We start from the raw sequence: 15,422 nt of genomic DNA on the forward strand, positions 1-15,422 counted from the left end.
GGGTAATAAACATGTGGATAAAGGTGAACCGGAAGATGTAGTGTATTTGGATTTTCAGAAGGAGTCTGACAAAGTCCCTCATGAGAGGCTTCTACGAAAACTAAAAAGTCATGGGATAGGAGGCAATGTCCTTTCGTGGATTACAAACTGGTTAAAAGACAGGAAACAGAGAGTAGGATTAAATGGTCAATTTTCTCAGTGGAAAAGGATAAACAGTGGAGTGCCTCAGGGATCTGCACTTGGACTGGTGCTTTTCAATATATATATAAATGATCTGGAAAGGAATACGATGAGTGAGGTTATCAAATTTGCGGATGATACAAAATTATTCAGAGTAGTTAAATCTCAAGCAGACTGTGATACATTACAGGACGACCTTGCAAGATTGGAAGATTGGGCATCCAAATGGAAGATGAAATTTAATGTGGACAAGTGCAAGGTGTTGCATATAGGGAAAAATAACCCTTGCTGTATTTACACGATGTTAGGTTCCATATTAGGAGCTACCACCCAGGAAAAAGATCTAGGCATCATAGTGGATAATACTTTAAAATCGTCGGCTCAGTGTGCTGCAGCAGTCAAAAAAGTAAACAGAATGTTAGGAATTATTAGGAAGGGAATGGTTAATAGAACGGAAAATGTCATAATGCCTCTATATCGCTCCATGGTGAGACCACACCTTGAATACTGTGTACAATTCTGGTCGCCGCATCTCAAAAAAGATATAATTGCGATGGAGAAGGTACGGAGAAGGGCAACCAAAATGATAAAGGGGATGGAACAGCTCCCCTATGAGGAAAGGCTGAAGAGGTTAGGGCTGTTCAGCCTGGAGAAGAGACGGCTGAGGGGGGAATATGATAGAAGTCTTTAAGATCATGAGAGGTCTTGAAAGAGTAGATGTGACTCGGTTATTTTCACTTTCGAATAATAGGACTAGGGGGCATTCCATGAAGTTAGCAAGTAGCACATTTAAGACTAATCGGAGAAAATTCTTTTTCACTCAACGCAGAATAAAGCTCTGGAATTTGTTGCCAGAGGATGTGGTTAGTTCAGTTAGTGTAGCTGGGTTCCGAAAAGGTTTGGATAAGTTTTGTAGGAGAAGTCCAGTAATGGCTATTAATCAAGATGACTTAGAGAATAGCCACTGCTATTAATTGCATCAGTGCATGGGATCTTCTTAGTGTTTGGATAATTGCCAGGTTCTTGTGGCCTGGTTTGGCCTCTGTTGGAAACAGGATGCTGGGCTTGATGGACCATTGGTCTGACCCAGCATGGCAATTTCTTATGTTCTTATGTTCTTAAACAATTCACCAACTTGGCATACAGATGGTTTTCACTTAAACCCTGGAGCACCCGTTTCACTTGAATCCAATGAGCCGAAAGAGAATGAGAGAAGATGAGGATGTCATCCATGTATACCACCACAGATGAATATAAGAGTTCTCAGAAGATCTCATTCATCATTTTTTGGAAGACGGCAGGGGCGTTGCACAAGCCGAAGGGCATGCTGAGCTACTCCTACTGAAGGTGGTCTTCTGTTCATCCCCATCCTTGATTTGGTTAAGGTATAGGTGCCCCTGAGATCCAGCTTGATGAAAATCCAAGCTCCCTGTAGGCGATAAAACAGTTCAGAAATTAATGGCAAGGGGTAGCAATCCTTCTAGGTAATCATGTTCAAGTCTCTGTAGTCAATACAGGAAAGTAATGTTCTTTCTTCCTTTGTTACAAAAAAGAACCCTGTGACCACAGGCGAGGAGGATGGGCGAATAAAGCCTTGGTCAAGGTTCTCTTGGATATAGTTGCTCATAGCCTTATTCTCAGGTCCCAAGAGCAGATAAACTCTGCCCCGCAGAGGATCCTTTCCTGAAAAGTGCTCGATCCCACATTCATAGGAACAATGCAGAGGAAGTTGGGAAGCAGAGGACGTCTGACCTAGGATTATCTCCCTAGTTAAACCTAGGCGGGAGAGTTCCAAGCCTCTCAGGACAGTAAGCCACGAAGTGACCTGCAGTGACGCAGTACTGGCACAAGCCTTGTGATTGACAGCGAGCTTTTTCTTGAGATGTCAGTTAATCATGGCCCAGCTACATGGGCTCCTCCAGGTTCTTGGGTTTGGAGGGCCAGGCCACTGATGGAGAGAGAGGTCATTGAAACTGAGGCACCAAAGGAGTGTCACGTCGAGTTCTGTATTCCCGAGTCTTCTCTTGGAGTCTATGGTTGATACACCCAGCCAATGCTGGATTCGTGGACCCTTGAGCCGGCTGGGACAGATGAAGACTCACTGTGGGAAGACCCACAGTGGATGTCGAAGCCTGGAGGCAACACAGGGCAGGAGACCGGAGGGATCTTCACCACTGGAAGCCCGAGGACCCCCCAGGAGGAGCCCGTGAAGACCTGAGCGGCTTGGACATACGTGCGGTCTCCTGTGGGCCGCTGTCTGAAGAGGAGTGTCAGAGGATCGAGAAGAGTAGAGCTGAAGCGAGGAGGCCAACTGGAACTTCACCACTGGAAGCCCGCGGTCTCCCGAGAGGAGCTCGTGAAGACCAAAGTCGCTTGGACTTAGGCAAGGCCTCATGGATAAAAGCCGGAGTCAGGAACCAGTGGACGAAATCCGGAGTCAGAAGCCAGGGACAAGCCGAAGTCAGAAGCCAGGAACAAGCCGAAGTCAGAAGCCGCAAATAGCAACTCAGGACGAGTGAACCTCGATGCAAGACAAGGCATAGGCCTAGCTGCAGGGTTTAAATACCCCTGCAGCATCTGACGTCATCAGTGGACTGTTCTTCATCTTCCCGCGCTGGCCCTTTTAAATCCAGAGCCCCTGCGTGCGCGACTAGGGGGCAGGGCCAGGCGCAGAGGATCGACGGCGTCTCCCTCGAGGAGGGAGCGCCGCGGCAGCAGCCGGGACAGGCCTTGCCGGCCAGGGAGGCATTTCAGCAGCCTGGGCCAGCCCAGAGGTAGGTGGGGGGACCGGGGCATGGTCCGGGACCGTAACAGTACCCCCCCCTACGCCCCCTTCCCCGGGGCTTGGGCTTTGCAGGATGATCCAAGTGGAACTGGCGGAGAAGACCCTTGTCCAGGATGTTAGAGGCCGGTTCCCACGTATTCTCCTCAGGACCGTAGCCCTCCCAGGAAAGGAGGTACTCCCATCTACGATGGTGGAACCGTACATCCAAGACGTCCTTTCCTTGGTAGACCATGTCCTCCTGGGCTGCAGGAGCGGCAGATTCAGGGAAATTGTTATGGAAGACGGACAAGACCAATGACTTAAGCAATGAGACGTGAAAAATGTTATGAACCCTGAGCGTAGAGGGAAGGCAGAGCCGGTAGGAGACCGCACCCACCCGTTCCGTGATAGGGAACAGACCGATGTACATCGGAGCCAAGCGCATCGAAGGAACCCACAGGCGAAGGTGTTTGGTACTTAGCCATACCTTGTCCCCGGGAAGGAATGTTGGAGCTGGACGTTGCAGACGGTCCGCGTACCTCTTCACTATGACTGCCGTGCGTTGAAGTTTCTCCCGAGTAGAGCCCCAAAGGCTGTATAGCTGTTGGGCTGTGAGCTGCACGACCGGCGATGGGACTGCCAATGGTAAAGACAAAGGAGATCAGAGACGTCTCCCATAGACTACCTGGAAGGGAGGCCTACCGATGGCCTAATGCCTATGGTGGTTGTAGGAGAATTCTGCACACGGGAGTAAAGCCACCCAATCATCTTGTAGGTCTCCCACAAAGGCTCGGAGGAAGGCTTTCAAGGTCCGGTTTGTGCACTCCGCTTGGCCATTGCCTTGGGGATGAAAGGCGGTCGTGAAGTCCAACTGGACCCCAAATTTCTTGCAAAGTGCTCTCCAATACTTAGCTGTGAACAGTGAGCCCCGGTTGGAGGCAATATGAAGAGGAAGTCCGTGTAGGCGAAAGATGTGCTGAGCGAAAAGACTAGCAAGCTCAGGTGCCGTTGGTAACTTAGTGAGGGGGATGAAGTGGGCCATCTTCGAAAACCTGTCAATCATGACCCATATCACTGTTTTCCCTTCAGAAGGTTGCAAGTCCACGATAAAGTCAGTCGACAAATGGGTCCATGGCTCGGTGGGGATAGGCAATGGTTGAAGGAGCCCCCACGGGCGACCAGTCAGCGTCTTTTGTCGAGCACAAGTCGGGCAGGAGCTGACGTAAAGACGAACATCTCTCCGGACCTGAGGCCACCAGTAATATTCAGTCAGCAGATCCAAGGTCCGAGCGATCCCCGAATGCCCTGCGGTCAACGAGTCATGAGCCCATGACAACACCTTCTTGCGCAGGCAAATCGGTACGACCGTCTTACCCATAGGAACCACCTCTGAAGCTGCAAGGATTTTGGCTGGATCGAGGATATAATGGGTTGGATCAGGGTTATCCTCTGTTTCAGCCGTGCATGAGAGGGCGTCAGCTCTAATGTTCTTGGATGCTGGCCTGTACCGGAGGAGGAAATTGAACCGGTTAAAGAAAAGCGACCATCGGGCTTGTCGAGAATTAAGGCGTTGGGCTCGGCACAAGGATTCCAGGTTCTTGTGTTCCGTATAGACGATCACAGGGTATTGGGCCCCCTCCAGCCACTGCTGCCACTCTTCCAGCGCAAGCTTGATGGCCTGGAGCTCCTTATCGCCGATACTGTAATTTCTCTCTGCCGGAGAGAATTTTCGGGAATAATATTAACATGATAGGGATTTGCCTTTAGTGGATAACTGGCTCAGGACAGCCCCTACCGCAAGATCAGATGCGTCTACCTCCACAATGAACTGACGCTGCGGATTTGGATGGTGGAGACAGACATCAAGGAGAAAGGCTTCCTTCAGCATCTAGAAAGCATTTATTGTCGTCGGGGACCAATTCTTCGCATCGGCACCTTTCCTGGTAAGGGCCGTAAGCGGTGCCACCATCTGGGAGTAATGGAGTATGAACTGGCGGTAGAAATTAGCGAAGCCTAGGAAACGTTGTAGGGCCTTGACCCCTACCGGCTGTGGCCAATCCCGAATGGCCGCCACCTTATCAGGGTCCATGTGGAAGCCCGTGGATGAGACTATATATCCGAGGAACGGCAAGGATTCCTGCTTGAACTGGCACTTCTCTAACTTGGCAAAGAGATGATTGTCCCGGAGTTTCTGCAGCACTTGCCGCACTTGTACGCGGTGCGTAGACAAGTCTTTCGAACACACCAATACATCGTCGAGGAATACTATGACAGAGGTGTGCAACATGTCCCTCAAGACCTCATTCACAAGGTTCTGAAAGACCGCAGAGGCATTGCATAAGCCGAAGGGCATGACCAAATATTCGTAGTGCTCGACTCTGGTATTGAATGTGGTCTTCCAATCGTCGCCAGGTCGTATGCGTACCAAATTATACGCACCCCGGAGGTCCAGCTTGGTAAAGACCTTAGCCCCTTGAAGCCGGTCTAATAATTCAGGAATCAGAGGCAAAGGGTACCTGTCCCATCGTGTGATGGCGTTGAGGCCGAGGTAGTCGATACAGAGTCGGAGTGACCCATCCTTATTGGCCACAAAGAAGAACCCAGCCCCAGCGGGGGAATTAGAGGGCCAAATGAAGCCTCTGTCCAGATTTTCCTGAATATATGCCAACATGGCCCGAGTTTCCGGGAGTGAAAAGGGGTAGAGCCGTCCCCTAGGAGACGTAGTGCCCGGATCAGGTTTATGGCACAGTCAAAGGGCCGGTGTTCCGGAAGGAGTTCAGCTTTCTCCTTAGAGAAGACGTCTTCATAATCTTGGTACTGTGGCAGGAGTGCCATGGGCGTGGTCAGGAGAGGCACACTGGCATGAGGGATACCTGTCAGGCAGGAGTCAAAACAAGGCAGACCCCAGGATGCAATCTGAAGAGTATCCCAGTGTATAACTGGGGAATGTTTCTGCAGCCAGGGCAAGCCCAAGATGATAAGGTGAATAGACCTCTCCAGTATAAGAAACTAGATTTCTTCCACATGTAGGAGACCAGTGCGAAGAATCAAAGGCTTGGTGCAGGTAGAAATACTTCCCGGGAGGAGAGTACCGTGAATCGAAGATACCCGGATCAGAGGAATTCGGGGTTGGACTCCAATCTGCAACTGTTGGACGAGGTCTGCGAGGATGAAATTCCCTCCCACTCCGGAGTCAATCAAAGCCAGCGTATCAAAGGTACCCCGGGGGTAGACGAGGGTAACAGGTATGTGCATGAGGAGGCAGAACTTGCATTACCTAGGGTCAGCTCCTCAATGATCCCTAGGTTCTGGCGTTTCTTGGCCACACACCACATCGGGCTAGGAAGTGCCCCTTGCCGCCGCAATATAGGCACAGACCTTGAGTGCTGTGCCGTCTTCTCTCTTCCTGCGAGATTGGACCTAGACCCAACTGCATAGGCTCTACGCCTTGGTCTCCGGGAGAAGCAGAGGAGGAGGGTACTGGTCGGGGAAATGTAGACCCAGAGTTACTAGGTTTACGACCGGACCTCCCTTCCCGAAAATGGCGTTGGATTCGGCGGTCCACCCGTCCAGCCAGATCAATCAGGCTATTCAGGTCATCTGGGAGGTCCCTCGCCGCTAGTTCGTCTTGGAGTCTTGAAGAGATCCCTTCCAAGAATATGCCGTGGAGGCTGTCGTCCCTCAAGTCTAGCTCGGCTGCTATGGTACTGAATTCCACCACATACTCGGCAAGGGATCGATTGCCTTGGCGTAGCTGGAGTAGCTCAGAGGCGGCAGTGGGTCTACGAGAAGGCTTGTCGAAGATATTTCAAAAGGCCAAGACAAACTGTTCCAGATTCCCAAGAAGGGGATCTTTACGCTCCCATAGTGGAGAGGCCGAGGCCAGGGGCTTCCCGTCCAACAAAGAAATAATATAACTGGTCTTAATCTGATCCGTAGAAAACTGGGAAGGAAGCAGATTGAATCGGATGAAACACTGATTGAGGAATCCGCGGCAGTACTTCGCTTCCCCCGAGTACCATAAGGGTGCTGGCAGCTGTGTGGGTTTTGCCAGTCCAGGATAGGCCACGGCACTGGCGCAGGAGGTACAAGTGCAGGTGTTCCATCAATACGATTGGCCAGTCTGTCTACCGTCACCATCAGAGCATCAAGGCAGACTTGCTGTTGCTGCAAACATTGGGCAATTCCAGGAATGGCCTATAAGCCCGCCACGTCCGCCAGGTCCATGGCCTTGCAAACTTTTGGATTCGTGGACCCTTGAGCCGGCTGGGACAGATGAAGACTCACCGTGGGAAGACCCACAGTGGATGTCGAAGCTGGGAGTCGGCACAGGGCAGGAGACCAGAGGGATCTTCACCACTGGAAGCCCAAGGTCCCCCAAGGAGGAGCCCGTGAGGACCCGAGCCACTTGGACTAACGTGCGGTCTCCTGTGGGCCGGTGTCTGAAAACGAGTGCCAGAGGATCAAGAAGAGTAGAGCTGAAGCCAGGAGGCCAACTGGATCTTCACCACTGGAAGCCCACGGTCCCCCCGAGAGGAGCTTGTGAGGACCCGAGCCGCTTGGACTTAGGCGAGGCCTCCTGGATGAAAGTCGGAGTCAGGAACCAGTGGACGAAAGCCGGAGTCAGAAGCCAGTGGACAAGCCAAAGTCAGAAGCTAGGGACAAGCCGAAGTCAGAAGCCAGGGACAAGCCGAAGTCAGAAGTCAGGGACAAGCCAAAGTCAGAATCCGCAACTAGCAACTCAGGACGAGTGAACCTCATTGCAAGGCAAGGCATAGGCCCAGCTGCAGGGTTTAAATACCCCTGCAGCGTCTGACGTCAGTGGGATGTTCTCCATCTTCCCGCGCTGGCCCCTTTAAATCCTGAGCCCCTGTGCGCGTGCCTAGGGGGCAGGGCCAGGCGCGGAGGATCAACGGCGTCTCCCTCGAGGAGGGAGCGCCGCGGCAGAAGCCGGGACGGGCCTTGCCAGCCGGGGAGGTATTTCAGCGGCCCGGGCCAGCCCCAAGGTAGGTTGAGGGACCGGGGCATGGCCCGGGACCGTAACAGGCAAGGCAATAAGGCCTTCTAGTGAAATGGGAAGCTCCTGAGCTGCAAGCTCATCTTTAATACGGCCAGTAAAGCCCTGTAAGAAAATAGCTGTGGAGCTAGCCTCACCCCAATTTAATTCAGAGGTGAGCGTCTTGAATTCAATGCCATATTCCGCAAGGATCTGGGTGCCTTGCCAAATCTGAAGCATATCGGAAGCTCTGGCGGTATCCCTTCCTGGCTCAACGAAGGTAAGATGCAACTCCTGGAGGAAGGTTGCCAAATTTTGCAATATGAGGTCTTCTCTCTCCCAGAGAGGAGTCGCCCAAGACAGCACAGTGCCTCCCAAGAGAGAAAGAATATATGTGATTTTCGTCTGATCATCTAGAAACATAGCAACCAGTAGCTTGAAGTGCATCTGACACTGGTTTAGGAAGTCTCAACATAATTTGCAATATCCCAAAAAACACAGGGGTGGCGAAAGCTGAGGTACTGGTTGGTCAAGGGCAAGAGGCACCTGAGGAGGTGGAGTTGTAGGTTGCAATGCCGCTTCCTGTCTTAAGGCATCCACGGTGATGGTCAATCTGTCCAGGCTGTGGAAACTGCACTGAGGACCTGTTGCTGCTCCTGTAGTTGTTGGGCCAAGCCAGGAATATGGCCTCAGCAAGCTGTTAGCATTGTGGAATCTTATGTTGGAGTAAGATTGAGGCCACCTGCCAGGACAGCAACTGGTGAGAATGGTGTACAGACAGACTGGAGCTTAGCCTTTACCAGCCCCTTTCCCCACAGGTTGAGCCTTTGGATTTCGGGAGCCAGCAGGTCTTAGGAGTGTGTCTCTGGTGATAAGGAGGTGTTGATAGAAGTTGGCCACAGATGAAATAATGCTACGGCCTTAATGAGGCTAAGGACAAGGCTGCGGCTTGACTGAAGCAGAAGACAAGGCTGCAGTTTGGCTGAGGTTGAAGACAAGACTGCGGCTATGAATGAAGCTGAAGACAAAGCTGCAGCTATGTCTGAGGCTTAAGACAAGATGCCAGCTGAAGATGAGACTGCGGCTGAAGCTGTGGCAATACACACTACCGAGGCGGTAGTCGACCCGTTGCTGAGGCAGTGAGCTGAGGACAAGGCAAGGAAGGCCATTTATAGGACTGGGCCTATGTCATCATCTGGGGGTGCCGCAGAACCTTTAAATGTGCCTGGATTTGGCATGCACACACGCACCTAGAGGCACATTGGAGAAGGAAGCAGCAGCAGTGTGTGGCTGCGTCTTGTCGGGACCGACATTGGTGTGAATAGACCAGCTCGCAGGGCAGCCCACAAACCGGGAAACATGAAAGGGAGGTTTCTCCATTTATTTTATGGGATTGTTTGAAAGCAATAGCCATGGGAAAAAATATCATGAGCGACACAGGTTAAAAAACAGAGGGAGAAAAATAGATTAATTTAATGCAGAAAATATCAAAATTGAAAGTGAGTCATATGAGGCACCCATCCCCTACTTTAATGATTCAACTGAAAACGTTAAGGGAAGAAATAAAGAATCTGGAGGTAGGAGAGATTATCTTCCAATTGGATAAGATTAAGTAAGAATATTATGAACGTGATAATAAAGTTAGCAGATTACTAGCTAGGAACTTAAAACAAAACCAGATCCTTAAAATCAAGGATAAGATGGGAAACAAGATTATAAGATCCAGAAGGAATTGGTAAACGCTTTACACAGTTTTACAGTGATTTGTATTCTGCAGACCAAAACTTTGGGAAAGAGGCCATAGCACATACTTATCAGGAGTTAAGTTTCCATGACTGGAAGAAAAGGATATGAATGCTCTAAATAGAGAAATAATGACTGTGGAGGTGAAACAAGTGATCAGGAAGCTTGCTTATTTGTTTATTTGTTTATTTATTTAAGGTGTTTTGTATACCGTCATTCAGTTTCGCCATCAGAACGGTTTACAGTAATCGTGAAAAACAAAGGTTATATAAACATCATCATAGCTTATTGTCTTGGGATTTGTGGGTTAATTGTCACATACGGTGTGTTCAAATAAAGGCATAGGATGGGGTTGATAATAAGGTGAAAGGGTGGGTATATCACTTGGGTGGGAGATACGGTTAGGTCTGTAACAGCAGGGTTTCAGGGTTCCAGGAAATACATAATAGGTTGCTAGATATACGATATGAGATTAGTTTCACAGTGTCTTAGAGATTCAAAAGGTGGACATTGTTTTTGTTCATTGAGAGATAGAGAATTCTTCATGGTGCATTTTTGTTGATCGAGAGATGGAGAAATCTTCATGGTGTTGGGTTGTGTAGGTGTTTGGTCGTGTGGTAGATTGAGTGAGTTTGAGTAGGCTCTGGTGAAAAGCCAGGTTTTCAAATCTTTTTTTGAAGGTTTTGATGTTTGGTTGCATTCTTATTTCGGTTGGTAGTGAGTTCCATAGTGTGGAGCTGGCGATGGAGATGGCTCTCTCACGGGTTGTGGGGTATTTTGGGGTATTTTGAGGAGACGTGGGATGTTTTGAGGGGCCTTTATTCATCGAGCGCAGGTTCCATTTTGGAGCGTGGATTTCTATGTATTTGCTTAGCCAGTTAGTTTGATGTCCTGTGATTAGTTTATGCAGAATTGTTAGCACTTTGAATTCTACCCGGTATTTTATTCGGAGCCAGTGTAGAGAGATGAGAGTTAGGGTAATGTGCTCATGGTTTTTTGTTCCTGTTAGAATTCTGGCGGCTGTATTCTGTAGGATTTGGGGCGGGCGGATGGTTGTGAGAGGTAGGCCAAGTAGTAGGGCATTGCAGTAGTCTAGGTTGGAGAAGATGAGTAGTTGCAGGACTGTTCTGAAATCATCCTGTGTAAGGAAGGGCTTAAAATGCCTGAGTGTAAGTAATTTGTGATATCCTTCCTTAATCTTGTTGTGATATCCTTCCTTAATCTGTATGTAGATTTTGAAAGATAGTTCGTTGTCTATGGTGATTCCTAGGTTTCGCGCATGATTGACAGGAGATATTAAAGTTTTTGGGTTTTCCATTATGAGTGGTTGTGTGGGAGAGTTGATGTTTTTTTTGTCTAGAATGATTATTTCGGTTTTGTCTATGTTTATTATGAGTTTTAGTTCGGTTACATGCTGTTTGATTTCTGTGAGATAGTTGGTAGTTCTATTGTATGTTTCTTCTAGGGTATTCGGAATAGGGACCAATATTTGTATATCATCAGCATATAGGAAGTAAGTCAGACCAATTCGTTCTAGGGTGTGACAAATTGGGAGAAGGTATATTTTGAAGAGTGTTGCTGATAAGGCAGATCCTTGTGGAACTCCTGTGTTGAGGTTTACTTTCTTTGAGAGGGTGTTGTTGAACATTACTTGGAAGTTTCTGTGGGATAGATAGGATAAGAACCATTGTAGGGTATTACCCGTGATTCCTATTTCAGATAGTCTGTTGAGGAGGATGGAATGGTTGACTGTATCAAAAGTGGCCGAGAGATCCAGGAGGATTAGTAGATAGCTTTGTCGAACCCTCTGAGTACTGTGTCAGTTAGTGAGAGAAGTAGTGATTCCGTGCTTAGGTTTTTCCTGAATCCAAATTGGGCAGGGTGAACAGGGAAAGGCCTTGGGCATGGACAGATTTTCCTCACAGTTTTATAAAAGCATGAATCCCATAATGGAACAAAGTCAGCATGGCTTTACCCAAGGCAAGTCTTGCCTCACAAATCTGCTTCACTTTTTTGAAGGAGTTAATAAACATGTGGATAAAGGTGAACCTGTAGATGTAGTGTACTTGGCATTTGACAAAGTTCCTCATGAGAGGCTTCTAGGAAAAATAAAAAGTCATGGGATAGGTGGCAATGTCCTTTCGTGGATTAGAAACTGGCTAAAAGACAGGAAACAGAGTAGGATTAAATGGACAATTTTCTCAGTGGAAGGGTGTGGGCAGTGGAGTGCCTCAGGGATCTGTATTGGGACCCTTACTTTTCAATATATTTATAATATAAATAATCTGGAAAGAAATACGACAAGTGAGGTAATCAAATTTGCAGATGATACAAAATTGTTCAGAGTAGTTAAATCACAAGCAGATTGTGATAAATTGCAGGAAGACCTTGTGAGGCTGGAAAATTGGGCATCAAATTGGCAGATGAAATTTAACGTGGTCAAGTGCAAGGTGATGCATATAGGGAAAAATAACCCATGCTATAGTTACACAATATTAGGTTCCATATTAGGTGCTACTACCCAAGAAAGAGATCTAGGCGTTATAGTGGATAACACATTGAAATCGTCGGTTCAGTGTGCTGCGGCAGTCAAAAAAGCAAACAGAATGTTGGAAATTATTAGAAAGGGAATGGTGAATAAAACAGAAAATGTCATAATGCCTCTGTATCGCTCCATGGTGAGACCGCACCTTGAATACTGTGTACAATTCTGGTCGCCGCATCTCAAAAAAGATATAATTGCGATGGAGAAGGTACAGAGAAGGGCGACCAAAATGATAAAGGGAATGGAACAGCTCCCCTATGAGGAAAGACTAAAGAGGTTAGGACTTTTCAGCTTGGAGAAGAGACGGCTGAGGGGGGATATGATAGAGGTGTTTAAAATCATGAGAGGTCTAGAACGGGTAGATGTGAATCGGTTTTTTTACTCTTTCGGATAATAGAAAGACTAGAGGGCACTCCATGAAATTAGCATTTCGCACATTTAAAACTAATCGGAGAAAGTTCTTTTTCACTCAATGCACAATTAAACTCTGGAATTTGTTGCCAGAGGATGTGGTTAGTGCAGTTAGTATAGCTGTGTTTAAAAAAGGATTGGATAAGTTCTTGGAGGAGAAGTCCATTACCTGCTATTAATTAAGTTGACTTAGATAATAACCACCGCTATTACTAGCAACGGTAACATGGAATAGACTTAGTTTTTGGGTACTTGCCAGGTTCTTATAGCCTGGATTGGCCACTGTTGGAAACAGGATGCTGGGCTTGATGGACCCTTGGTCTGACCCAGTATGGCACGTTTTTATGTTCTTATGTTTTTATCAACATCAAACCACTGGTCTCTATGTTTAATTTCCTACTAAACAACAACAGGGCAGGTATAACGGTTCTGGCAAAACTTGGAAGGGATGCAAAACTAAGTGGATCTTACAGACCTATGTCACTTATGGATCATTCCATATCAAGTGGACCAGGGATCCACGCTCAACCTCCACCAAATCGAACACAATTTTGCATGGATGTTCTCTAGGATCTCAAACAAAACCGTACTAAATTTGTCACCTGGATCTTCATTGGTTGGAGAGCTATAGGCAGTTGAATGGAGGTCACCTCTGAGTACTATGCTCCATGCAACCTAAATTGGCTATGTTGTCCAGGTGTTGCAGCCCAACAACGCCTCTCAGAGGCTTGAAATTTTGTGGATTAGTACAACCCCAGGTGGTAAGTCCTAGTGCAAAGTTTAAAATATAATGTGAGCATGCCTCCCATATTATGGACCAACAATCATAGTAATCCTGTGATGGGATTGGAGGAACCACAAAAAGTTTAGCTGCCCATGCTAGTCTACAATGCCCCCTCAATAACCAAATTTTGACACCAAAGGATCTATTTGACTTTTGTGATAAAAGTTTCCTGGTATCAAATTTTTCTTTTTCCCAAAGGATGACACTGAAGCAATCAGACCTGTTCAGTATGAGAGATTTAGCAAAGGTCATACAGTTGCTGGTACAAGGGAAAATCATCAATTCAAGCCCACTGATGCAACTAAAATTGGCATTAGCAAAATATCTAATGACGTCATCTCATTCATTGCAAGTGTTTTAGAACAAACTTTTATCAATCATCCACAAAGCCATTCACAACAACACTTCACTGGACCTCAGAATTCCTCTTCAACTTCACACTTCCTCCCGTCCGCTAAGATTAGCACAGAGAGGCACTCTGCACGCACCTCCTATCAAAACATCTTTAAGAAAAAGAGCTCCATCCACCGCGGGCCCCAAACAGTGGAATTCGCTTCCTCCTGAGCTCAGGCTGGTACACTGCCCAATCACATTCAAAAAAAGACTCAAGACATGGCTGTTCGGCCAAGCTTTCCCATAATTTCAAGATTCTTCCACAGCTTCCTCAAACTGTCCCTACCCACGGCCTATGTTCATGTTTACTCAGCCATAGTAACTTCTCTCCCTCTCCCCCTCCATTAGTCAACTTCCCTCCCCAGTCGGCTTGATATCCCTCAAGTCCATTTCGTTTTAACTGTACACATTGTTTTTTTCCTAGTTATGTTTTTCTAAGTTGTTCCCATCCTTGTTCATTGTAAGACATATTACTGTCATTATTTATTACCTGTTGGAATGTAAACTGGAGTGATAAGTAACTCTGTTACCTGAACCTCGGTATAAAAAAGTTATAAATAAATAAACATGAATGTGAAATTTTTCCTGCCCTTCAAGCATCCAGCTTCCAACCTGGTCAGTATTTAGCTTGCATCTAAGTTAATTCCTGGTAGACTGGCCATATATGCAAAGTCTCAATAGAGGGACACGATGTCTTGGTCAGTTTCTTGCACCCTCAAAGTCCTGTGGGATCATTTTACTGGCTGCCCTGTAGAGACACCTGTTGGGTTCCAGAAGAACACATTATTGCTACCTTTGATTAAGCCATTACAACTTCATCAGGCAGGCAGTACAATTATTCACAAGCCACTTTGTCAAGCATTGATGGGACATTCAAAAGCATGTGCAAGGCAGGAAAAAAGACTGTGAATTTTTGTGAAATCTGCAATTTAAGCAATTCTCGTTGATTTGTGCTTAAACAAAAACTTAGAAACCTGTGGCTGATACCTTGTCTGGCTGTCTGGAGTGGCTTCTAGGTGATGGGGTTGTCAATTTTGCTGATTGGTAGTGGCTCAGCCACTACTGACTAATGCAAGGTAACTAATCAGCATACAAAGTTTTGCACTGACTTTAATAACTAATTTATGAAAATATGTCTAAACAAATATGTGTCAAAAGCTAAAAGTGTGGTAAACACCGCAAACTAAGCTGAACTGTAAAATTTCACATCTCTAGCTCATTTGCATGTTTCACAGCTGGGTGCCAAAGATGACTGTTTTTAACATAGTGCATTCACACATGCAAATGATGCTTGTCTTTGGGATTGTAATTCTTTTTTTTTTTTCTAATTAACTCTTTATTAGCAGGTAAAAGATTTCAACAATGAATCAATAAAGTTACCAGAAAAAACAGAGTAAAACGTAACATAACTTAGCACAAGAACATACCTGACAGAAGTGCACAAAAGAACAATACTGGTTAAAGGTATACAGATAAACATATGAAGCCCCTGCATTATTTGAATTTAACCCCTAGTTAACACCCCCCCAATCCTTCAAACCTTTGTGACTACTACAAGCATCCTCCTAACCTACAACAAATGAAAATACCTTACCACCCACCCGTG

The 15,422-nt window shown here is 46.9% G+C and overlaps 1 protein-coding gene across 14 annotated transcripts in view; it reads right to left on the bottom strand.

Moving 5' to 3' along the window:
• Window positions 1-15,422, bottom strand: part of FNBP1 (formin binding protein 1) — a 547,949-nt gene that overhangs the window by 373,426 nt on the left and 159,101 nt on the right. The window contains exon 1 of one of the 14 annotated variants that reach the window (XM_029614293.1): window positions 14,429-14,492. The exons of the other annotated variants lie outside the window; for them this stretch is intronic. The gene's annotated coding sequence lies outside the window, so the exon portion shown is untranslated. Of the gene's footprint in view, window positions 1-14,428; window positions 14,493-15,422 lie in introns of those variants that run through there. 14 annotated transcript variants of the gene reach the window in all.

The sequence above is a fragment of the Rhinatrema bivittatum genome, chromosome 8 (genome assembly GCF_901001135.1).
Source record: "Rhinatrema bivittatum chromosome 8, aRhiBiv1.1, whole genome shotgun sequence".
NCBI classification, from domain to species: Eukaryota; Metazoa; Chordata; class Amphibia; order Gymnophiona; family Rhinatrematidae; genus Rhinatrema; species Rhinatrema bivittatum.